Source organism: Helianthus annuus, chromosome 2, assembly GCF_002127325.2.
Source record: "Helianthus annuus cultivar XRQ/B chromosome 2, HanXRQr2.0-SUNRISE, whole genome shotgun sequence".
Taxonomy (NCBI): Eukaryota; Viridiplantae; Streptophyta; class Magnoliopsida; order Asterales; family Asteraceae; genus Helianthus; species Helianthus annuus.
The window spans coordinates 157,381,382-157,408,728 of record NC_035434.2 but is presented as its reverse complement, the minus strand read 5'-3'; positions in this window follow the sequence as shown (position 1 = coordinate 157,408,728).

Sequence of the window (27,347 nt, the reverse complement as noted above, 5' to 3'; positions counted from 1 at the left end):
GATCGTGGACGAGTTGGAAACAACGGATACTTTGGACGTGAGTTTTACGACTCAGGGCGTCGGCTACTACATTCGCCTTACCCGGGTGGTATTTGATTTCGCAGTCATAGTCGTTTAACAATTCCACCCAACGACGTTGACGCATGTTTAGTTCTTTTTGATTGAAGATGTGTTGAAGGCTCTTATGGTCGGTGAAGACTACACATTTAGTACCATAAAGGTAGTGTCGCCAAATCTTCAATGCAAAAACGACCGCACCAAGTTCAAGGTCGTGAGTAGTATAGTTTTTCTCATGAATTTTGAGTTGCCTCGATGCGTAAGCGATAACTTTGTCACGTTGCATAAGGACACAACCAAGACCAAGGTTTGAAGCGTCGCAATACACGACAAAATCATCGTTACCATCAGGAAGCGTTAGGATAGGAGCATTGCAAAGCATGTCCTTGAGCGTTTGAAAAGACTCTTCTTGTTCGGGACCCCAAACAAAAGGTCTCTCTTTTTGAGTCAAGGAGGTCAAAGGAACAGCGATTTTCGAAAAGTTGGAGATAAAACGACGGTAGTAACCAGCAAGACCAAGAAACGAACGGATTTCGGACGGAGATTTAGGTGCGACCCAATTTTTCACAGCTTCGATTTTTGCGGGATCAACGTGAATACCAAGTTTGTTGACAGTGTGACCAAGGAATTGAACTTCTTGTAACCAAAATTCACACTTGGAGAATTTGGCATATAGGTGTTCAGTACGAAGGAGTTCAAGAATAAGGCGCAAGTGTTGCTCATGCTCTGCTTGCGTCTTGGAATAGATGAGGATATCGTCGATGAAGACGATCACAAAACGGTCCAAGTATGCTTTGCACATGCGGTTCATTAAGTCCATAAAGACAGCAGGTGCGTTGGTCAAACCAAAGGGCATGACCACGAACTCATAATGACCATAACGCGTACGAAAGGCGGTTTTAGGCACATCTTCTTCGAGTACTCGAAGTTGATGATACCCAGAACGAAGATCGATCTTTGAAAAGCAGGTTGCGCCTTGCAATTGATCGAAGAGGTCATCAATGCGAGGAAGAGGGTATCGATTCTTGATAGTAAGCTTGTTGAGCTCACGATAGTCAATACACATACGAAAGGACCCATCTTTCTTCTTGACGAATAAAACGGGAGCGCCCCAAGGAGAAGTACTAGGGCGTATGAAGCCTTTGTTAAGAAGCTCTTGAAGTTGACTCGAGAGCTCTTGCATCTCAGAGGGTGCTAAACGATAGGGGGACTTAGCAACAGGCGTAGCGCCAGGCACTAAATCGATGCGAAAATCGACAGAACGAGCAGGAGGAGGACCAGGAAGGTCTTCGGGAAATACATCCGGAAAGTCACGTACAACAGGAACGTCACTTATGCTTGGGCCTTTATCCTTCTTTTCCACGATGTGGGCGAGAAAGGCGAAGGTACCCTTGCGTAAGCACTTGTTTGCCTTGATGCATGACATAAGCTTAAGGCCTTGAGAAGGCTTTTCACCATAGACGTGTAGAGAATCACCATTTGGAAGAGGCAAGCGAATAAACTTCTCAGAACAGACAACTTCAGCATGAACTCGCCTAAGCCAGTCCATACCTACTATGACGTCGAAACTACCCATTTGCATAGGTATGAGATCGATTGAGAACGTATGATCGTTAAGGATTAGTGAACAATTGGAGAGAACAGAATTGACTTTGACGGTTTTACCATTAGCAACTTCGACAGCGAAAGATTTTGGCAACTTAGAGCGTTTACACTTGAGCAAAGACTCGAATTCTAACGACACAAAACTTTTATCGGCACCAGTATCAAATAGGCATGAAGCATAGACATGGTTAATGAGAAACGTACCAGTGATGACGTCGTTTGCATTTTGAGCCTGAGCTGTGGTGAGAAGGAAAGCTCGACCCCTAGCGGGTTCTTGAACCTGTTGTTGTTGTTGGGGTTGTGGCTGTGGTTGTTGCTGTCGAGGTTGTTGTGGTTGATATCGTTGAGGACACACATTGGCCATGTGGTTGGTATCACCACACGTGAAGCATGCTCGCACAGGGGCGACTTGATTTGGAGCCAAAAGAGCTTGGTCTTGGTAGGCCTGTGGGGGGATACGACAGTATGGCGAGAGATGCCCATACCGGCCACACTTGTCACACTTTCGACAATGAGCGTTTGGGGGGTGATGATATCGGCATTTGTCGCACTTTGGGTGCGTTCCAGTATAAACCTTGCGTTCACCATCGAAAGCAGGCACAGTTTGAAGGGGTTGTGGGTTTGGCGGAGTGACGACCGCGCAGTTTTGGCTTGAAGCCTTCCGCTTCTTGCCTTGGTTTCTCTTAGATTGCTGGGAGGGTTTAGACTCATTAGGGGAGTCAATGGTGGCTTGGTGCGCATTCTTTGTTGAAACCTTGTCAAAGGTTCCATGAAGAACACAATTGTTGTTAAGTTCGGTAGCTATGCGGTACGCGTCTTCAATGGTTTGAGGGTTGGCAGATGCAAGATGGTTTGTTAAAGAAGGTGCAACACAACGAATGAATTTGGCCACGGTTTTGGGGGCGGTTTCTACTTGACCAGGGCATAGAACACTAAGCTGCTTGAAGCGTGTAATCAAACCATCCATGTCACTCCCTTTTTGCGTGAGGTTCCAGAATTCATTTTCCAACTTTTGGAGTTCGTGAGGGGGACAAAAGTGATCCTTCATAAGTTGTTTGAGATCGTCCCACGGCATAGCGTGTGCGACCTCGTTTCCTCTCTTGTTACGCTCAGTTGTCCACCACTCAAGTGCCTTTTCACGAAACACACCGGTTGCATTCAAGGTTCTTAGTTCGTCAGGGCAACCACTTTGCAAGAAGGTAAGCTCGATGGCATCAAACCAGTTCATCATGGCGGTAGCGCCATTCTTGCCGGTAAATTCTAAGGGTTTACAAGCCATGAAGTGCTTAAATTGGAAGGTCGATTTGGGTTTGTCGGCCTTTGAGTCGACCGAACCATGGGGTGAATCGGTTTGGATCTTGCTAACAATGTCGGGTAGGACCTTTGCAAATTGTTTAGCCATAAACTTCATACAATCCTTTTGGGACATGGCGGAGGAGGTCGAACCCTTCTTTGACTTGAGTTTCTTGGATGAACTAGAAGACATCTAAAAGATTTGAAAGAGAAGGGAAAGGTTGAGACTTTGATCATTAATTGAAAACAAGGTTTGTGTATGCAAAGCAAGTAGATGTTCAAGTACCAAGTAAAGTTCACATAAAGCATAAGTTTCCAACACACATTCAACATGTATAGCACATAAGTTGCGAATAGGAAAATATAAATTTAGTTGGTTCATGAGAATTATTATTGTTTGTGATTGCGATAATGTGCGACATGATTAAAACGACATTTCGAAATGAATGAACGTTCAAGTATAAAATCACATATAAATTGAGATACATAAAAGAGAGGCTCAATAAAACATAGGAATGTTTCGGGTAGAGAAACGTCGACAATTCCAAAGTGGGTCGAAAGTCCTTTCGATTTAGAGATATTGTGCTTTGGCCTATAAGTAAGATACTCTCGTCGAGAAGCGATTAACGGTATCTTACCCTTCCGGTTACTACACATCTCTAAATGATTGGAACATTCGGGACTTTGGCGAGAATAAAAAAAAATCAAGGAATGGGACTTAATCGACAAGATGCGGGTTTCACCCCTAACTTGACGATTTCGTACCCTAAATGTGGTTGGTACTTGTCGGCCAAAATAAAATTTTGACACTTTGACAAGGGTCCACTAGAGTTGAAATGGAAATTACCATTAAGTTGTGGATGTCACTCCTAGCTTAATGGTGAAATTTCGTGCAAAAATAGATTAAAGGTAGAGTGAGAGTCGTTTACCAAATTGTGGGTTTCACGCCTATTTTGGTAAAGTTGTCTCGTTGATGTTACAAGAGTATAAAATAGCAAAAGTGTATTCGTGTTAGCCTTAGGAAAGGCACATAAATTTATTAACAAGAAGTGTAGCTAGGAAGCATGTAAGATAGAGCACAAATGTTTTAAACAACAAATAAGAGACAAAGTTCCTAAAACTATAGACTAGGGCAAAAGCATGGCAATTTTCCTAATTCCCTATAGTTATGGCTCTGATACCAATCTGTCACACCCCAACCAATGGCGGAAACATCGGGATGAGACGAAGTGTGAAGATTGCTCGAGACATCATAACGCTATTTGTGACAATAATTTAATAATCCAAATTTCATTTCCAAAATAAATGTCAAAACATTACAAGAAAAGCAAATAACAACATTGTTCAACATAACATAAACAAAATTGATACAACACTTTAAACCTAAATGTCTAAGTGAGTATTTAGGCATCTTTGCTATCCGTTTTCATTTCATCATCATCAACCTGTAACATGTTTAAAAATACAATTCAATGCAAAAGCAAAGGCGAGTATACAAGTTTGGTACGTACATAGCATAAGTTAAAAAGTGTGATCAATTCCTCATGGCAAGCATATGATTCAAGATAAACCTTAAATATGGCATGTGTCTAACATATCAAACCAAGAAAACGCAATATGCTCAAGACATAACCTCAAGTTTACGGGCGGGTCGTTAATCCTATAGCGCTACATATGTCAAGGTTTGGCTCGTACGAAGTTAATGATAAGTTCAACACATAAGAATAACCCAAGTTTAAAGTATCAAGTCATCACGTATACAAGCATGTTATAGGAACGTTCATGTGTTTAACAAAGTGTTCATGTGTAAGTTAATAGGTAAACATGTTACACCCCAAAAGTGGTAAAAGTAAAAAGGGGGAAATACGAGTATACTCACGGTTTACAAGTGGTGACTTGAAATTCCGAGAGCAAGTTTGTAGATGAATTAGTTCGGAGCACCTTGTCCTTCTACACAAGGAAACGTAGGTGTGTGAGTTTGGCGTATAACGGAAGATTATAGATTCGGAGTTTTTAATATATAGAAAGTAACATAGTGAAAATAATCATCTTGTACGCATAACTCTTGTTCTTGACACTATTGAAACTCAAAAGAGTTGGTATGATTTCATGGATTCTAAGATCCATTAGAGTCGTAACAAGGGCATGGTCATAGATGATGTAACGTCCACTTAACAAATAACTATTAAGTCATCATCAAGTCTTAGTTACTTAGATGTATACATACAGAATAACTTAGATATTATATAGTTTACAAGTCTTATGATTCAAGCATGAGGTAGGAGATTAATGTCTCCATTTAGGTACCTCTTTGTGTCATAGAATACATACATGAGGTAGGAAGAACAAGCTTCCATTTAGGCACCTCTATTGTTCACCACTACACTTGTTGTTATAAACAACAAGGAGGGTCATGAACATACAAGTATCAAGGTATTAACAACAACTAATCTATAGCAAAACATCAAGTAATGAGTGGATTCTTATGAAGGATAGCCCAAGCTAATCCAACCATCACACATTCAACAAGTTTCACACTTGAACATTACTTGTGGGTAAAACCCTAATTAAAAACAGAAAGTTTATGAGGTTTTAACCTCTGATTTAGATGTCTCAACCTTGTTTTTAAGCTTAACCAACCATGGGATAAGTTGTAAGCATTAGGACATAGGTATGAGATGTGTTGGACACAAGTTGCATAGATTTAAACAAGTTTTTGATGAACATAAAAACAAACAGAAAGTTTATGGACTATTTCGGGGCATTTCCAGGTCTGATTTCTCCAAGGAGAAGTCTAGGAATCGAACCCCATGATTATACAAGCAAGTAGGAAAAAGAATCGAGTGAATCGGATAAGAATTGAGTGAGTTATGCTCATTTTCGTGAAGGGGTGTCAATCTACTCGAACCTTTGCTTTCAGCTACGGTTTGGAGGATGTTTTGAGAGTTTTTAGTGTTGCAAAAGTGGTAGGGAGGCTGGTTATAAGTGGTATTTATAGGGGGAAGGATTAGGGTTTCAGTGGGTTGGGCTTTGGAAGTGTTTAGAAGGGGTTACACCTTGAAACTAGCCCACAAAACCCAACTATATGGGGCTGAATTTTGCTGAATTTGGGCTGCCATGTTTCTTTAGTTTTTTATTTTTTTAAAACATTATAATGAGTAATTTTATTAGTTAAGTTGTGTAATAATATGCAACAATGTTTCCCCTAACTTGTAACAAGGTGAAATATGAAATAAAACATGATTTAACTAGGCAAAAAGTGTAATGTACAAGTATGTAACATGTTTGTAAGTAACAAGTATATGTCACATATTTACAAGTTCAACATATGTTTGTAAGTATCACAAAGAAGTATCAAATGATCTCATGATTAATCGTATTATGGTGTATGTATAGTATGTAACAAGGAAATGCAAGTTTTCATTCATGATCAAAATCTCGAGTTTACAACGAGTACTAGAAGGAACGAGTACAATGATACAAAGCTTCCAAAATTAGCAACACGAGTAAGACAAGCTATAAATAGAAAGTACAAAACACAGGGCGTTACACTCATGATCTGAGGAGCTAAACCCCAAATGAAGCGCTCGATGTGTTTGAATTCTGGTGTAACTGTCACACCCCTATTTTCCACGTGTCACCGGTGGGCCCGGTGGGGAGTATCGTGACGTAATTGATATCATCATTGTCAAACAACACAACATATAAATGCACAGCGGAAGCAAAGAGATAGATTTATTTCAACTGAATAAATTGTAATATTAAGTAACACAAAACAGTCGAAACAGATCCACAGGCGGATCGAATAAAAAGGAAAATTGTTCAACAGACTTTGGCATCTAAAGCTTGCGAGACTTGAGTAATGATGCCTGGAGTAGCCAGCCTATTTCGTTTAGTACCTGCACTTAGCCTTTTTGGAAAATACATCAGTTTACACTGGTAAATACAACTTAACTGACTCATTTTGAAAAGAGTTTGAAAATTGATTTGGATGCACTTCGGCAAAATATCTTTTATAACTTGGGACAATTATTTTAAAATAATCATGTATACAGATTTACTTATTTGCCGTCCATCAGGGCTGGTTTGTAGGGCCAGACTTAAGTTAACTGACACGCCACAGGTATAATGCCCACAAGGTTGATTCCTTTAAGTGGGATACCAGTTTTTACATAAGGAAGCTGTCAGGTGTACGCCTACACCCCGTGCTTAAGTCGTGGCCATTTCATAAATGATGCCAAGGATATCCGGGACATGGTCATTTAACCCCCAAAGGCCATACACCAAATAATACATATCAAACGGGTCATGTAAATACATTAATCACAATCCGATTTAAATGACTATATACACCTGACCAAGCGGTACTCTTATAGTACCGTATCCCAAGCCCGTATAGGGAAAATAAGTTAAGGGTATTTACCTGAGCAAAGTATAATTCAGATACAGCAAGTGCACGTAGCTTTTACTGGGCTCCTAATCTGGAACGAAGGTTTTAATAACCTATTAGAATCCTAACGGGTCTTTAATTTAGCCTAAGCTTTAGACCGGTTAATTTTCAAAGGAAGGCACGGTTCAAACGCATGATAAAGCGAAGACCGGCTTAGAATGTGGTTTTGACCCGACAAGCTTGTATACTTGTTTAATATGGGTAACTTAAACACATTCTGAATTTTGAGACAAAAATGATATGGTTTAACCCATTTCGGCTAATATATGTAAACTAGTTACATAGACCGATCCGAACGCGAAACATGCGTAACGGGTAACCATAAGAGTCATGAACATGTTCCACAAGTTAATATGCCTTAAATATGTTGTGACATCAGTAAGATGTCTTCTATTATGCCCAAAATGATTTTAAACCCAAATTACACCTCGTAAGGGTATTTTGGTCATTTAAAAGGTTATAAAAGGGTTTAAATACGTTTCTGAGTTTTGGGTCTGATGTAATCAGTAAAAATACTCAATTTACTAAGTTATATCAGTAGGGTATAACTTATATGTGAAATTTATCACTTACAACCAAACTATGCATTTTAAGGGCATTTTGGTAATTTCACATAGGCTTAAAAGGTCAAAACTGGAATTCTGAGTTTAAGACTTTTGCTTACTGCTAAAGTATACAAATTTACTTAAAACATCAGTGGGTATCAAACCTTATATTTATAAAATGGTTTTAATACGTACTATGCGTTAAAAACGCTTAAAAAGGCAATTCAGAGCCATTTCCGGGTTTTCAAAGGAAAGCTGATAATTTTATTATTCCAGAAGGCTCAAAATACTTTATTTATCATATTAGATTAGTAGAAAAAGGTTTGGGGTCAAAAGGATTTGTAAAACTTATTTTATAGCCTAAAAGGGCAAAACCGGCAATTACCGAATCGAGCTTAGAATCCTAAGTTATGCTCAACTTAAAAATAAATAAAAATCTTCAAAAATCCCAAAATATGATATTACATCAGTGGGTAATAAGTTTGGTATTAAAAATTGGGTTTAGATAGGCTATATGCTAATTATGCGGTTTATTTACTTAAAAGCTTCTTAATTACGCTAATGAGCATAACTCTCAATCTAGACCTCAAACTGATGTCAAATTCTAGGGACAAGTTTATAAATCAGTAATGAAGGTTTCTATCCTTTCACTTTTTCAAAAATCACATTTTAAGGTGATAAGGGCATAATAGTCAACATTTAAGCATTTAACGGAATTATGCATATGAATTGGATAACCAATGAACCAAGTTGTATAATCACAGAGGGTTATACTTATAGGTAACTTGGTCCTATTAAAGCTCTAAGGCATTCCTAATTCATGCTCAAACGGGTTAGAACTGAAAGTCAAAGCATAAGTCAAACTATGCGACTTTCGGTCCCGAACTGAGCTTAAACTGAAAATTGTCGAGTTGAACATGTTTAGACATGTTCTTATATTAATTACCAAGTTATATGAGTGTCAAAACAGGTTTCATAGCTTACAAATTAATAATTATGTGTTTATTTACAAAATAGCTTCCTGTTGACTTTTTTTGTAACTAAGTTTGACTCGACAATTGACCTAGTTAGAATGGTAATCAGAGGGTGCCCTTTTAAGGGTTTAATCCCCACATAATTACCAACTCATAGGTACTTTCATAATGAAAATTGACTGGAGCAATTAAGATTAATGATAAAGTCAAATCTTAATTACGACGGTTTGACTTTAAGGAATATAAGCTAATTAAAATGACTAAGCAGGGATTAAGGCTCTTACTTAGGGTCCTTGCTATCTTTTCTACACTTCACAATCTTCTCCCAAGTCAGCTACCTCTAGAAACCAAGTTGTGAAGATATCATGTGAATGATCAAAAGTTTGCAACCAAGAGCTTCTTATATAGGGACTTTGATTCTACAAGATCTTGACACACAAGTCTATGGAATGATTCCTGATCATTCCAAGTGTCCCTGGTCCCTTTAAAACCATCAAACAAGCTCTAGGTATTGAATACAAGGCTTCTAAGGCGGTGCAACTGGCTGTAACAACCATCTGCCAACAATTTGGTCACTGGCACTCTGAGGCGGGCCGCGTAAGGTCCCATAAGGGCTTACGCGGGCCGTGTGAGGGTGGCTCTCCGGTCAGCAAGTTTCAAATATTGCAACTTTGGTCCCTGGTCCTTCCAAACTTGATTTTTACATGGTTTCTTGCACTTTTAACCCCCAAACTTGACTTTTAAGGACTCCAAGTTATAAACCAACTTGGTTTAGTCCCCGGTTACTCATACGTTCACCGAAAAGTCTTAAATTTCAACGTTGACGCTTTTAACCCCTCGTAAACGAATATTGTCATAACTTTCTCATACTTTATCGAAACCTCGTGAAATTTTATCACACATTCTTGTGAGTATAATTTATCATTACAAAGCTTCGGGTCTGCTAAAAGATCACTCAGAGGTATACTTTAAACATGTTGACACATTTAGCCCCTGTAGTTTGTAATTCCTCACTTTCTTTCACAATTAGCTTCGTATGATCCATGACTTATTCGTTTGAAGGTATAAACATCGTGTAGGGCTATTTTAAAATATATTTATCCATTGTTGACATTCTGGATCTTTATATTCATACAGTTTCCTTGTTTGTCAACTTTAGCCCTTCTAATTCAGTCCTTTACACGTTTAAAGTCCATGACACGTGTCGATATAATATTGGACATGAATTTTCGAGGTGTTACATCCTCACCCCCTTAAAAGAAATCTCGCCCTTGAGATTTACTGAAATAAATGAGGGTACTTTTCTTTCATCGTGGATTCTACCTCCCACGTATATTCGGGACCTCTGCGGGCATCCCATTTGACCTTTACAATAGGTACATGCTTCCTCCGAAGCTTCTTAACCTGTCGATCCTCAATCGACAAAGGTTTTTCCACAAATTTTAAGCTCTCATCTATGTGCACATCTGTATGTGGTATGACTAGCGATTCATCAGCTAGACATTTCTTCAGATTGCAGATGTGGAATACATTATGAATATCACTGAGCTCTTCAGGTAAGTTTAGCTTATAAGCCACTGATCCTACACATTCGATGATCTCGAATGGTCCTATATACCTTGGGCTTAACTTACCTTTCTTACCAAATCGCATCACCCCTTTCCAAGGCGACACTTTAAGTAAAACTTTATCGCCAACCTCGAACTTGAAGGGTTTTCGCCTTTTATCAGCATAGCTTTTCTGCCTATCCCTAGCAGCTTTCAGGCGATCACGAATCTGGACAATCTTGTCCGTCATCTCGAAGACTATTTCAGGTCCTGATAATTGAGTGTCTCCTACTTCTGCCCAACAGATAGGCGTTCTGCATTTCCTACCATATAATGCCTCAAAAGGCGCAGCCTGAATGCTTGTATGGTAGCTATTATTGTAGGAGAACTCGACCAATGGCAGGTGCTTATCCCAGCTACCGCCTAAATCAATTACACATGCACGTAGCATGTCTTCCAAAGTTTGGATAGTACGCTCACTCTGCCCATCCGTCTGAGGATGGTAAGCCGTACTAAAGTTCAATTGCGTGCCCAAAGACTGTTGGAAACTTTTCCAAAAATGAGATGTATATCTAGTATCCCTATCAGAGATAATAGATATTGGTACGCCATGCAAGGATACAATCTTGTCTACGTACAATTGGGCTAACATATCAGAATTGTAAGTTTCCTTAATAGGTAGGAAATGTGCTGACTTAGTCAATCTATCAACTATGACCCATATAGTATCATTTCCTTTCTTAGTCTTTGGCAACTTGGTGATGAAATCCATTGTCACCATTTCCCATTTCCAGGTGGGAATTTCAGGTTGTTGTAACAAACCTGACGGCTTTTGATGTTCAGCTTTGACTTGAGCACATGTCAAGCATTTAGCTACATAAGCGGCTATAGATTTCTTCAAGCCTATCCACCAATAATTTGCCTTTAAATCCTGGTACATCTTATCAGCTCCAGGATGAACGGAATATTTGGAATTATGGGCTTCCTGGAGGATAGCATCCCGAAGTCCTCCATAAACAGGAACCCATATTCATCCATTTAACCTTAGGATTCCGTCCTTACCATAGGATAACTGTTCTTCAGTTACTCCTAGCTTTTCCTCAGGATAGTTAGCTTCTAGCACAGCTTCCTTCTGCGTAGCTAACAACCTTTCATTCAAATTATTCTTTATCTCAATGCTCTTGGCATTGATTCTTATGGGCTTTACCCTTTTCCTTTCTGCTTAAGGCATCAGCAACCACATTTGCCTTGCCTGGATGGTATCTTATTTCACAGTCATAATCATTTAAAGTTTCCATCCATCGTCGCTGCCTCATATTCAAGTCCTTCTGATTAAACAAATGTTGAAGGCTCTTGTGATCAGAATAGATCACACACTTAGTTCCATACAGGTAATGCCTCCATAGTTTTAGTGCGAATACAGCGGCACCCAACTCCAAATCATGGGTGGTGTAATTCTTTTCATGCACCTTTAACTGGCGTGAAGCATAGGCAATAACCTTGCCTTTCTGCATCAACACACAGCCCATACCAGTGTGTGATGCATCACAATATACCACAAACTCCTCTATTCCATCAGGCAATGTCAACACAGGAGCATTGCTCAACTTCTTCTTCAAAATTTCGAAGGATTCTTGCTGCTTAGGCCCCCAGTCAAACTTGCTATTCTTGCGAGTGAGTAAAGTCAGGGGTGCTGCAATTCCTGAGAAGTTTTCTATAAATCGCCTATAGTATCCTGCCAGTCCTAGGAAACTGCAAATCTCCGTAGGTGTCTTTGGCTCTTGCCAATTCATAATAGCTTCGATCTTAGCGGGATCTACCTGGATACCACGTTCACTAACAACATGTCCAAGAAATTGGACTTCACGAAGCCAAAATTCACACTTAGAAAATTTGGCATAAAGCTTTTCTTGACGAAGCAGTTTCAGAATGCAATGGAGATGCTTCTCATGGTCAGCTTGATTCTTCGAGTAGATGAGGATATCATCGATGAAGACGATGACAAATTTATCCAAATAAGGCTCGCAGACGCGATTCATGAGATCCATGAATGCGGCAGGTGCATTAGTGAGCCCAAAAGGCATCACTAGGAACTCGTAATGACCATAGCGAGTCCTAAATGCAGTCTTATGTACATCTTCATCTTTAACCTTCAGTTGATGATAGCCTGACCTCAAATCGATCTTAGAGAAGTAGCTTGCCCGTTGTAATTGATCGAACAGATCGTCGATCCTGGGCAAGGGATACTTGTTCTTGATGGTGACCTTATTAAGTTCTCGGTAATCGATGCACAGACGCATCGAACCATCCTTCTTTTAAACAAATAGGATTGGCGCTCCCCAAGGAGACGAACTAGGTCTAATAAAACCCTTGGCTAGCAAATCATCTAGCTGTGTCCTTAATTCCTTCATCTCTGTTGGTGCCAATATATAAGGTGCACTCGCAACCGGTGCTGCCTCGGGGATGATGTCAATTCTGAATTCCACTTGCCTATCTGGTGGTAAACCAGGTAGTTCTTCAGGAAAGACTTCAGGGTATTCCGAAATGATTGGAATATATTCGACCTTGGGCTTCTGCTCGTCGACCATTACTTGTGCCATGTAAATAACACAACCCTTTTTCATACATCTAGATGCCTTGAGCATAGCCACTTGCTCAGGCAATCCATACTGGGTATCTCCTTGAATGGTAAGTGACTCACCAGACGGAGTCTTAATCACCACTTGCTTTTTATTGCAGATGATTTGGGCTTGGTTATGCGATAACCAATCCATGCCCAATACTATATCAAATCCGGCTAACTTCAAAGGAAGCAAGGACAGAGGAAAAGAGTGGTTCCTAATGGATATGACACATCCATCTAACACGGTCGAGGCTGATTCTATGGTTCCATCAGCTAACTCCACCTCATATTTCACACTTAAGGTTTTAACAGGTAACTTCAACAATTCACAGAACTTATTATCTATGAACTACTTATCAGCGCCAGAATCAAACAGTACTCTAGCATATACATCATTTATGAGGAAAGCACCTGTGATCACCTTGTCGTCTTGAACGGCTTCCCGTGCATCCATCCAGAAGACTCTGGCATTAGTCTTCTTTGTTTCCTTAGGCTTCTTGGTGTATTTAGGGCAGTTAGTCTTAATGTGCCCTTTTTCATTGCAATTGAAATAGGTAGCATCTTTGATTTTCTTGCAGTCAATAGTCTTGTGCTCTTTAGACTTGCACAACCCACATGCAGGTGGTCCTGATTGAGACTTGGTCTCAAGCCTGCATTTTCCAAAGTGGCGTTTTTGGCAAGTTGTGCACTTTGGCTTTTCCTCAGTTCGCTGGTTACCTTTGTTGGACCCAGATTCCTTCTTGTGGTCCGTATTACCCTTGTGTTTCTTCTCAGACCTTCGTGAGGTATCATCCTCATGCTTCCTCTTACTCTCTTCAGAGTTCTTGAGCGATCTTAACCTGACCGCATCTAAGGTGAGGGATAGAGATAGATCAGCTGCTGATCTAAAAGTAGCAGGTCTTGAAGCCTTAACACTGGCTTTGATTTCTGGGGCTAAACCCCTAATGAAGCGAGCAATCCTCTTGGGTTCAGGTGTCACAAGGTAAGGAACTAATCTAGACATGGTGTTGAAGCTTGTAAGATAAGCTTGGCAATCTAGGTTCCTCATTACCAGTGATAAGAAATCTGACTCAATCCTTTCCACTTCATGCTGTGGACAATAATTCTCCTTAATGAGAACAACAAACTATTCCCATGACATATTGTAGAGTGGGATTTTCCCAGCAGCTTGAATGAGAGACTTCCACCATGCCAGTGCCTCTCCCTTGAACGATTGGGATACATACTTCACTATATCCCTTTCGGCACAACCGCTGATATCAACAACAGTGTCCATCTCGTCCAACCAAGTCATACAATCAATTGCCCCTTTCTCCCCAGTGAAATCCCGGGGTTTGCAGGAAACAAAGTACTTATAAGTACAAGACTTGGTACGTGGCTCATCATCGAACACTATCCTCTTGGATGGAATACTGTGTTGATTTGAGGAATGTTCGACATCCTCTTTCTTAGGTTCATCTTTCTTAGAGGGTGGTTTACTATGAGCTTCTGAATGAGTCTTAGAAATAGACTTAGAGTGGGGTACCGAAGAAGCTCTACTATGAGTTCCACTAAACTCTTTGAATTGCTCTGCTACAGCTTTAGATACAGCTGTATCAATTAGGGCACGGAGCTCTCCTTTGGTTATATTAACCCTATCATTATCATCGTGGTTTTCCAGAGAATGACTGTTCACTTCCTCCGACCTAGCCATGTAGCTTTAATTGCTACATAAAATTAAACAAGGACAAGGTTTATACGGAAGCTTATACAGTTTTATCGTTTTAAACGATTTATTAACCATGGTTTATAATACCCATTTTGGTTAATTTGATAAATATATAATTATTCAGGATCTTTATCATAAATCCTAAGTTATAAGTTAATAATGGCACATAAAGGCCTAGTCACGTAGACAAGTTTAATTTATAACCAGGATTTTACAGAATCGAGGTATTTAAGGTCTGAATCAAAGTTCATTCCCTTTTCTAGACAGGGAGTTGTAGGCTACCACTGTCTTTTAGTCCCAAAGGACGTTAATTATAGCCCGTAGGCATTTCATCCTTAAAGGCTGATTATATAAATAAGGGATTTTAGAATAACTCACTTTAATAATGACTTATGTGATTTTATCGAATCACACTTTGTCAAGCATATTAACATGCTTTCTGATGCTAACAAGGTTTTGAATCTTTTGAATAGGTTGTACTATCTTGGCCATGTCTGCAAATGACAATTAGGCTAGGTTTTACCATCTTGACCATGTCTGCAATGACAATTAGGCTAGGTTTTACCATCTTGACCATGTCTGCAACGACATTTAGGCTAAGTTTTACCTTTAAGATTCTTCTAATATTAAACGCAGAGCAATCCTAAATTGAGAGGTTAACAATGATCTGAATCTAATTGAGGAACTACCATCTTGGCCCTGTCTTCAAATGACACACGAGCTAGGTCTTGTCCTTTTTAGATTTCGCCATTTTATTATAATGGTAGATCTTATAATAGGAATGTTATTTTAAATCTAACCATTCCTTTAAAATTTAAACAATTACATGGTTGCCCTAAACGGGACTGCTACAAAAATGACTTGCCCATGCAGGGCAAATCAGAAAAATAAGAAAGGAAACAAATCAAAAACAAAACAAATTAGGATTAATCCTAAGTTCTTGTCCAGACTCGAGATTGTGCAATTTGTGTAACTGAGATTAAACACAAAAGGCTAGTGTTTAATTCACTCAGCGTTGGCTCTGATACCAACCTGTCACACCCCTATTTTCCACGTGTCATCGGTGGGCCCGGTGGGGAGTATCGTGACGTAATTGATATCATCATAGTCAAACAACACAACATATAAATGCACAGCGGAAGCAAAGAGATAGATTATTTCAACTGAATAAATTGTAATATTAAGTAACACAAAACAGTCGAAACAGATCCACAGGCGGATCGAATAAAAAGGAAAATTGTTCAACAGACTTTGGCATCTAAAGCTTGCGAGACTTGAGTAATGATGCCTGGAGTAGCCAGCTGTCACGACCCCCGACCCCATCCTGGCCGGAATCGGTGCCGTGAGCAGTCCAGTGGTACCGGTGATTATTTTGAAAAACATTGCAGCGGAAATTTCATCAGGACCGTGAGTTAGGAAAATATCAGAGTTTAGAAACACCGGATTTTTATTTAAATAGATGGAATAAATTCCATGTTTTACAAAGGTAGCTTTTAATGAAAACAATATTTCTTAAGTTGATTTAATTAATAAAATAAGCCACTTCTTGAAGTCTTTTAGTGCCGGATCCAATCCTTACTCCAATCTACTGTAATTACCTGAAACGCGTTTTAAAAAGGTTTTGTCAGCGGGAAATACTGAGTGAGTTCATTCATTTTACTGAAAACGACACATTTGTTATAATTCACAGTATTAAGAGTTTTTACATATGTTTATTATCAACCAACATTTCAAGAATAGGTATTTGTCACAGACCAGCTCTGTGACTGTGGTCATATCACCATTGGCTGGCCCAATGAGTGACGTATATCACTTTCTTTTAGGCTCGCCCACCTAATGTGATTAAAACAATAATAATACTGTGCACAATACCCCACATACCGGCTGTAATTTGGTGATTACATAAACTTAATCACTGTAATTATAACTTTGAAAAATTAGTTTGGAGTATTGTAAAACAATTGATAAAAAGAGAATGACTCACAATTCAGCATGCAGGATTGAATTAACAAACTTCTTGATTCTACTTCTTTCGATAATTAGGCATTTATTATTCTGGATCTTCTGATGATTTAATAGTTTGTTTGATTGTAAGGGTGTAGTTGGGAGTGTTTTTGGTGGTTTAACAGAATAGAATACGTATTGGTGTAAAACCCAAATCAAACCTTAACGGTAGTCATGAGATTCGAACCTTAACGAATTTCACAAAAACCGGGTTAATGATCAATACAGCAGTTACGATAATTTCCCGAGATCAAATTCTCACAATGAATGACCAAGTGCAATACTTCAACTCATTTATCAAAATGACAAACGACAAAGTATAGTACTTCAACTCATTATCGAATTATCGACAACGACAAAGTACAATGCTTCAACTCATTTATCGGATTACCGACAAACGACAAAGCATAACCCAATGTGGGCGGCACTTAGACATTCTTTGGATATATTGATTGCTCGGAAAATGAATCGTAATAGCGATCGAGTTATTACCCTGTTATTGCGGCAGAATTTCGAGGTGTGTGTGTGTTAATTGTGATAAACAGAACAGAAATCGGTGCCTGAAGCGAATTTCTTCGTCGAACCAACGCACAGAAGCCAGTCCCAACCTCTACTATTTATAGCTGGAATTTAGTCCCCCTCGCGCCACGCGAGGGGTCCCCTTGTTCCTGTCGCGTGGCGCGACAGGTCGCCTTTCACCATATGGTTGCCACGGTTAGGAGTAGGCTAGCTGAGTCGACAATTCGGCCAATAGTATTTAGACAACGTTTTTATGAAGATAATCGTCAACTAGGTTTTGCCCCCCTTGAGTTTTAGGGGCTCTGATCCTGATTCTGATTGCTATAAAAATTTTAGGATTTGTGCAGGTTTACTTGGGTGTCTCAACTATGGTTCCCTATTGGGTAAATAAAATAATAGGCATGACTTTTGATGAAAGTTTGTTTATAAAATAGAAATAATAAATAATAAATAATAGTTTTGGGTAACTTATAAAAAGAGAGTAGAATGGTGGGAAAAAGGAATGGACCCACTGTGTAACTTTAGGGTTCAACTAGAAGGACTCCTGGTATAAATTTTGGGTATAACTTTTGGGCTATATATATATAAAAATATATAATCTACTCGTGGTAAGTATAGTACCCCTAAATTAACCTTGTCCCGATGTCCTGAGATAGAACCCAAACGAACTTAGTCGGGCAGAGCCTTGATATGCGTTATGGGGTTCAGATCAATCGGAAAGGATAGCGGTGATCGGGAGTTACAATACTTAAAACGGGCATGGCTTTATTTTTCGAGAGAGAGATGGTAAGAAAATTGGTGAGAGATGAAGCAATTGAGATGTGTTGAGAGATATATATACTGAAAAATTTGCTTGGAGTGGAAGCCTTGAAACTCATACGTAGACATAGGGCATTAAAAGCCTTTCTTTCTATGCATACACGTATATTTTCTTTTAAATTCCATATTGCATGCCAAGCCTACACGTATATAACATTAGATTTAAAAATTCTATTTCTTTATTCTTTTTGTTGTTGGGACACGTTACTACATCTTTCATTTTGAAAGATTAGTTATGATTTATTAGATTATTTTATTTACTTATTATTTATATTATATTTAATTTAACTGCTTTACTTATTTGGCGTTTATAACTTGTAAAATATAGCGTTTTATAAAATAATAAATATGTCATTGGAACCAGAATATTTTTTTTTTGTTTATATTTGGGTCTAAGTTTCATTAAAAATAAAGTAGGTTCAAAATACAATATATTTTTATAGTTTAATTATTATATGGTTCTTAGGCCCGTCTAAGAGTTTCATATTTCTAATGGTCAACTTACCCGTAGACTACCCGTCTAATAATATAAGTTTTTATAGACTTTTATTTTATTAGAAATGTCACTTATATCCAGGCCCATTAATTAATATAATATTTCAATCAACTTTATAAAATAGTGTTTAAAACTATTTGGGTTGAATATTTATATAAACTAGTTACTAGTTGCTAGTGATAAATAAATTTAACCAACCCTTATAATTTATATGATAAAAATTGGTATGTTACATCCTTCCCACCTTGTTTTAAATCTCGTCCTCGAGATTTGGGTTACGATATTTCTTTTAGAGTTATGTTACTTTTTGATCAAAAAGAATAATATTAAGGTAAGTGATACCAAATCAAAATATCAAATTTGGTGACTATGAGTTGTACAATAGATAGGACTCAATGGTTCAACTGAATTAGTGTAAGAATTCGATGACAAATGAATGGGATGAAATGGTATAGTTTCCAAGGTGACTAGGTTCAGGCCAAAAGATATATAAATAGATTTCAAAATAAATGTGAAAGACTCTTTGGAATCAATAAAATTCTTTATTAAAAGAAATCTTACTTGATTGACATCTGAGGAAGACTTAGAATTGACGGGTTCAAAAAGGAAATAAAAGTATGAAAAATGATTTGTCAAATATTAAATTATGATATGAGAAAAATCAATGTGCTTACATGAGTGAATTGCCAAGATACACAAAAAGACCATAGAGTTAGTGTATTAGAGTTCCAAGTTGTTTTAATTTGTGAAACAATGTGATGGTATATTATTAGTGACTATATTTTTTTTTTCATACTATGTTCTAGAGATGGAAATATAAAAATAAGTTATTTTGACATGACCAACTATTATATTATATTTGTAAAGCAAATGTAATATATATTATTTGTTTCGCATTTTTACTATATGAAAAAGGGTTACCATTTTCAAATAAATAGTATTTTATTATGTAATTATAGATTACAAAATACTATAGTGAAGTTATTACATTTACAAAATATTTTAGTATTATGATTTTGTAAAAGAATCACTATTATTTATAACTTTTAAATGAAAGTTGTGAATAAAAGGGGTAAAAGTATTTGTAAAATATTTTATATAACACTGGGTCAATTCTATGTGATTACTTATTTTTATTTTGAAACCATATAGCGTTGTAAAATGTAGTTACAAATGTTGTGGTGACTATTCTTTATGTATTACAATGTTCTTCTAACCCAATGTAGTCGCTGACTACTATATTATTCTTAGATGGTTATTTTCTTGCTAGAGTGTTATAGTACATAGTTATCACAAAATATGTGATACATAATTATTTGTATAATTTTATTCGTCCCTCTAATTCTGGTATAAAAATATGTCTTCTCTTTTTAGTACAAAGTAAAATATTTTTATATATAATTAAAATTTACTAAATAAGTATGATGACTTAATTAACTAGTCATTATCACGGCGGATATTAGTTAGTGCTGCCTTGTTTAAGCATAGGTGGCCAGTCCATGCCTAACTAAGGCTAGACTATTCAATACCTGTCCTTGACAATAATCCTAGTATCTGAAAATAATAATACCAATAATATTACTAATAATAAAATTGATATTAATTGTCAATAATAAATGCATAAACTTAAATGAGAATATACTTTAAACAAAAATTTATACGTAAAAATATAATTTATTTACCTTAATGGTTTTAACAAAATTTTAATTACAGAAATACTATATTGTAAGTTTCTATATATAATCAATTAAGTTTATACAATGTTTTTCGATTAATGATGATAAGGTAAGAAATATCACGAAAGGCTCGATTGGTTGTAAGGACTACGGAATTTAGGACATGAAATGGTGGATCATTATTTTAGCACATAGTTGTGTTAAGATTGCTTTTATAAAATAAATTAACAAAGCGGATTCAATATAGATAACTAAATAATTAAATCCTAGATTAGCGCAATCTTCAATTTTTTTTTGTAAAAATGTTGTTACAAAGTGCTCGTGATCAAAGAGATGATTTGATGAATTCGAAGACTAAACAAGCATGTTATGGTTTAAGAGAATTGAAGTGCTTGTTAGGACTATTTTGAATATGATGGTTTCAATCCATCATATGGGACTTTGAATTGAGTACGTATTGCAAGCAAGTTAACTGGGTTTGGATAAAACGAGTTTTAATAAGAAAGTTCAAACATGATCACAAAGAAACCATGTATCCCTTTCAAAAGAAAATCGAGTTTTTCAATAAATTCATTTAAAAGAGTCATTGCTTTGTAAAAACGCGGTTTACAATGCAAAGATCAAGTATAGCGGAACGATATTTGAACTTTTGATAAAACAAATTGAAAGGATGCCTTCCTAGGGTCTTATAACTCAAATGAACCACATGCAACAAATAGTGCATGTGTATCGTGTGGATTTACCAAGAAACGAAATGGATCAATATTTGCTATTATGAAAGAAATCTTCATGATATGACGATTATTAGAGGAAGTAGAAATGCGAAAGTCAACTTTTTATATGTAAAAGTCAGAATTTCAACGAAAAGAAATATAAAAACTTTAGCTGGAATTTCGTGTTAAGTGACATTACCAGGGAATGTTGAATAAAATAAAATAGGGAATTTGCAAAGGTATATGACTCCTTTTGTAGTGATGATAATTATGACTCTGATTATACTGTGCACCGATAATTGTGAAATCTTGTTACAACGTACCTCAGCGAGATTTATGTCGGTTGTAGGATCATATGGCAAAGTGCTTCTTTTTGGATTAGTAGTTTTCTACTAACAGAATTAGTATTGGTGTCATCGTGCCTAATTTATATTTTCCAAAGGTCTTTGTATGTGATATATTTTGACCTTTGTGGACGTATAATTTAAGGTTCATGTGTTTTCTTGTGTATTAGCACAACTTTACTTGCGTTCATAATTTATGGCGTTAATAATTTATGGTAACGTATTGGTAATTCTTATATTTTTGATGGTGTCCCAACTTAATGGGTTTCCATTTATTATTGTTGCTCGAGTTACGAGGTAGATGATTAAACAAAATAATGTTTGATATCGATATAGAGATTCTTATTATTGACACATATATTTGTGCTTTATTCTTAAGGGTAAAGTTCTTGTACAAATAATCTTAACATACTAAACATACAAATTGAAGGAAAACTCAAAAAGACAAGGTGGCATTTTTGTAATTATCAATAACTATCAAAGTTACTCTACAAATACCTCTAAAAAAACCTAACCACTCCCCCCACCCCCAAAAAAAACCTAAACCCCCCACCCCCCCCCCCCCCACCCCCAAAAACCTAAAAAAACCTAACCCCCCACACCCCAAAAACCTAAAAAAAACCCTAAACCCCCCCCCCCCCACCCCCAAAAACCTAAAAAAAACCTAACCCCCCCCCCACCCAAGCTAAAATGCTAAAAACTAAACCCCCAAAAAAACCTAAAAAAATAAAAAAAACACACAAATTATTTTATTTTATTTTTTATTAAAAAATCGCTACTTTTAGTAGCAGCAAAAAAAAAAAATTTTTTTTTGCTAACGAAATGTAGCGATTTTTTAATAAAAAATGTTAAAAAAAAATTTGTGTTTTTTAGGTATTTTTGGTTGTAACTTTGATAGTTGGTAGTAATTACAAAAATGCCACCTTGTCTTTTTGGGTTTTCCTTCAATTTGTATGTTTAGTATGTTAAGATTATTTGTATTTGATCTTTTGCCTTATTCTTAATTATCAATTGTTATGGCTTTTGAAATTTCTTATAGATACACATATCTATATAATCATATATTTCACATGCTGTAATATACATATCCATTATAAGGTTAATGTATTTAACAGATTCTTTATTTTCAAAAACAAGTCTGATATTAGGCCATAATACTTATTTAGGGAAATCTTGTCACTTGTTTGACATTTTATATACCCCATCTTACCCGGTTCGCGCCGGAGAGGTAACCTCAGTATATCCGGACAAGCTGGAGAGTCTGCTACTCTATACCCAGTTTTGCCGGAGAGAATTTCCTATTTCCCATAAATAGTATCTTTTCAAGATTTTTAAAAGTGTCTCTTTTATTAGGATTTTTATCTAGAATCAAGGAAATTTGAATTCCCATAACATATCTTATTCTAGACCAAATAATATCAATAAGCAAGAATAAATAGCAATTAAATGCTATTGCCTGCTAGTCGTTATTCCAATTATACTTATTTATACTTATATAAGTAATTTTATCTTGAAGCTTATATTAAGACAAAATTCTTAAGTTCGAGTCTAAATATCATTCAGGGTGCTATCAGATAATATTAAGTTTCTAACTTTCCGTTTAAGCTTAGGTATTATTATAACACCTATTTGCGTAAACAAGTGGCTTAGCTTATACTAAGGCATCTTTTCTTATGTTCAAGTCTAAATTCTATCAGATGTGCTACCAGTTAATAGCAATCTCCTAACTCTTTTATTTAAGTATTGTTATCACAACACTTATAGGCTTAAAGCAGTGGCTTAGCTCTGATACCACCTTCTGTCACGACCCCCGACCCCATCCTGGCCGGAATCGGTGCCGTGAGCAGTCCAGTGGTACCGGTGATTATTTTGAAAAACATTGCAGCGGAAATTTCATCAGGACCGTGAGTTAGGAAAATATCAGAGTTTAGAAACACCGGATTTTTATTTAAATAGATGGAATAAATTCCATGTTTTACAAAGGTAGCTTTTAATGAAAACAATATTTCTTAAGTTGATTTAATTAATAAAATAAGCCACTTCTTGAAGTCTTTTAGTGCCGGATCCAATCCTTACTCCAATCTACTGTAATTACCTGAAACGCGTTTTAAAAAGGTTTTGTCAGCGGGAAATACTGAGTGAGTTCATTCATTTTACTGAAAACGACACATTTGTTATAATTCACAGTATTAAGAGTTTTTACATATGTTTATTATCAACCAACATTTCAAGAATAGGTATTTGTCACAGACCAGCTCTGTGACTGTGGTCATATCACCATTGGCTGGCCCAATGAGTGACGTATATCACTTTCTTTTAGGCTCGCCCACCTAATGTGATTAAAACAATAATAATACTGTGCACAATACCCCACATACCGGCTGTAATTTGGTGATTACATAAACTTAATCACTGTAATTATAACTTTGAAAAATTAGTTTGGAGTATTGTAAAACAATTGATAAAAAGAGAATGACTCACAATTCAGCATGCAGGATTGAATTAACAAACTTCTTGATTCTACTTCTTTCGATAATTAGGCATTTATTATTCTGGATCTTCTGATGATTTAATAGTTTGTTTGATTGTAAGGGTGTAGTTGGGAGTGTTTTTGGTGGTTTAACAGAATAGAATACGTATTGGTGTAAAACCCAAATCAAACCTTAACGGTAGTCATGAGATTCGAACCTTAACGAATTTCACAAAAACCGGGTTAATGATCAATACAGCAGTTACGATAATTTCCCGAGATCAAATTCTCACAATGAATGACCAAGTGCAATACTTCAACTCATTTATCAAAATGACAAACGACAAAGTATAGTACTTCAACTCATTATCGAATTATCGACAACGACAAAGTACAATGCTTCAACTCATTTATCGGATTACCGACAAACGACAAAGCATAACCCAATGTGGGCGGCACTTAGACATTCTTTGGATATATTGATTGCTCGGAAAATGAATCGTAATAGCGATCGAGTTATTACCCTGTTATTGCGGCAGAATTTCGAGGTGTGTGTGTGTTAATTGTGATAAACAGAACAGAAATCGGTGCCTGAAGCGAATTTCTTCGTCGAACCAACGCACAGAAGCCAGTCCCAACCTCTACTATTTATAGCTGGAATTTAGTCCCCCTCGCGCCACGCGAGGGGTCCCCTTGTTCCTGTCGCGTGGCGCGACAGGTCGCCTTTCACCATATGGTTGCCACGGTTAGGAGTAGGCTAGCTGAGTCGACAATTCGGCCAATAGTATTTAGACAACGTTTTTATGAAGATAATCGTCAACTAGGTTTTGCCCCCCTTGAGTTTTAGGGGCTCTGATCCTGATTCTGATTGCTATAAAAATTTTAGGATTTGTGCAGGTTTACTTGGGTGTCTCAACTATGGTTCCCTATTGGGTAAATAAAATAATAGGCATGACTTTTGATGAAAGTTTGTTTATAAAATAGAAATAATAAATAATAAATAATAGTTTTGGGTAACTTATAAAAAGAGAGTAGAATGGTGGGAAAAAGGAATGGACCCACTGTGTAACTTTAGGGTTCAACTAGAAGGACTCCTGGTATAAATTTTGGGTATAACTTTTGGGCTATATATATATAAAAATATATAATCTACTCGTGGTAAGTATAGTACCCCTAAATTAACCTTGTCCCGATGTCCTGAGATAGAACCCAAACGAACTTAGTCGGGCAGAGCCTTGATATGCGTTATGGGGTTCAGATCAATCGGAAAGGATAGCGGTGATCGGGAGTTACAATACTTAAAACGGGCATGGCTTTATTATTATAGGAGGAAAAACAAATAAAAAGAATATGAACAAGAGGGATTTCGAGAGAGAGATGGTAAGAAAATTGGTGAGAGATGAAGCAATTGAGATGTGTTGAGAGATATATATACTGAAAAATTTGCTTGGAGTGGAAGCCTTGAAACTCATACGTAGACATAGGGCATTAAAAGCCTTTCTTTCTATGCATACACGTATATTTTCTTTTAAATTCCATATTGCATGCCAAGCCTACACGTATATAACATTAGATTTAAAAATTCTATTTCTTTATTCTTTTTGTTGTTGGGACACGTTACTACATCTTTCATTTTGAAAGATTAGTTATGATTTATTAGATTATTTTATTTACTTATTATTTATATTATATTTAATTTAACTGCTTTACTTATTTGGCGTGTATAACTTGTAAAATATAGCGTTTTATAAAATAATAAATATGTCATTGGAACCAGAATATTTTTTTTTGTTTATATTTGGGTCTAAGTTTCATTAAAAATAAAGTAGGTTCAAAATACAATATATTTTTATAGTTTAATTATTATATGGTTCTTAGGCCCGTCTAAGAGTTTCATATTTCTAATGGTCAACTTACCCGTAGACTACCCGTCTAATAATATAAGTTTTTATAGACTTTTATTTTATTAGAAATGTCACTTATATCCAGGCCCATTAATTAATATAATATTTCAATCAACTTTATAAAATAGTGTTTAAAACTATTTGGGTTGAATATTTATATAAACTAGTTACTAGTTGCTAGTGATAAATAAATTTAACCAATCCTTATAATTTATATGATAAAAATTGGTATGTTACACCAGCCTATTTCGTTTAGTACCTGCACTTAGCCTTTTTGGAAAATACGTCAGTTTACACTGGTAAATACAACTTAACTGACTCATTTTGAAAAGAGTTTGAAAATTGATTTGGATGCACTTCGGCAAAATATCTTTTATAACTTGGGACAATTATTTTATAATAATCATGTATACAGATTTACTTATTTGCCGTCCATCAGGGCCGGTTTGTAGGGCCGGACTTAAGTTAACTGACACGCCACATGTATAATGCCCACAAGGTTGATTCCTTTAAGTGGGATACCAGTTTTTACATAAGGCAGCTGTCAGGTGTACGCCTACACCCCGTGCTTAGGTCGTGGCCATTCCATAAATGATGTCAAGGATATCCGGGACATGGTCATTTAACCCCCAAAGGCCATACACCAAATAATACATCTCAAACGGGTCATGTAAATACATTAATCACAATCCAATTTAAATGACTACATACACCCGACCAAGCGGTACTCTTATAGTACCGTATCCCAAGCCCGTATAGGGAAAATAAGTTAAGGGTATTTACCGAGCAAAGTATAATTCAAATACAGCAAGTGCACGTAGCTTTTACTGGGCTCCTAATCTGGAACGAAGGTTTTAATAACCTATTAGAATCCTAACGGGTCTTTAATTTAGCCTAAGCTTTAGACCGGTTAGTTTTCAAAGGAAGGCACGGTTCAAATGCATGATAAAGCGAAGACCCGCTTAGAATGTGGTTTTGACCCGACAAGCTTGTATACTTGTTTAATATGGGTAACTTAAACACATTCTGAATTTTGAGACAAAAATGAGATGGTTTAACCCATTTCGGCTAATATATGTAAACTAGTTACATAGACCGATCCGAACGCGAAACATGCGTAACGGGTAACCATAAGAGTCATGAACATGTTCCACAAGTTAATATGCCTTAAATATGTTGTGACATCAGTAAGATGTCTTCTATTATGCCCAAAATGATTTTAAACCCAAATTACACCTCGTAAGGGTATTTTGGTCATTTAAAAGGTTATAAAAGCGTTTAAATACGTTTCTGAGTTTCGGGTCTGATGTAATCAGTAAAAATACTCAATTTACTAAGTTATATCAGTAGGGTATAACTTATATGTGAAATTTATCACTTACAACCAAACTATGCATTTTAAGGGCATTTTGGTAATTTCACATAGGCTTAAAAGGTCAAAACTAGAATTCTGAGTTTAAGACTTTTGCTTACTGCTAAAGTATACAAATTTACTTAAAACATCAGTGGGTATCAAACCTTATATTTATAAAATGGTTTTAATACATACTATGCGTTAAAAACGCTTAAAAAGGCAATTCGGAGCCATTTCCGGGTTTTC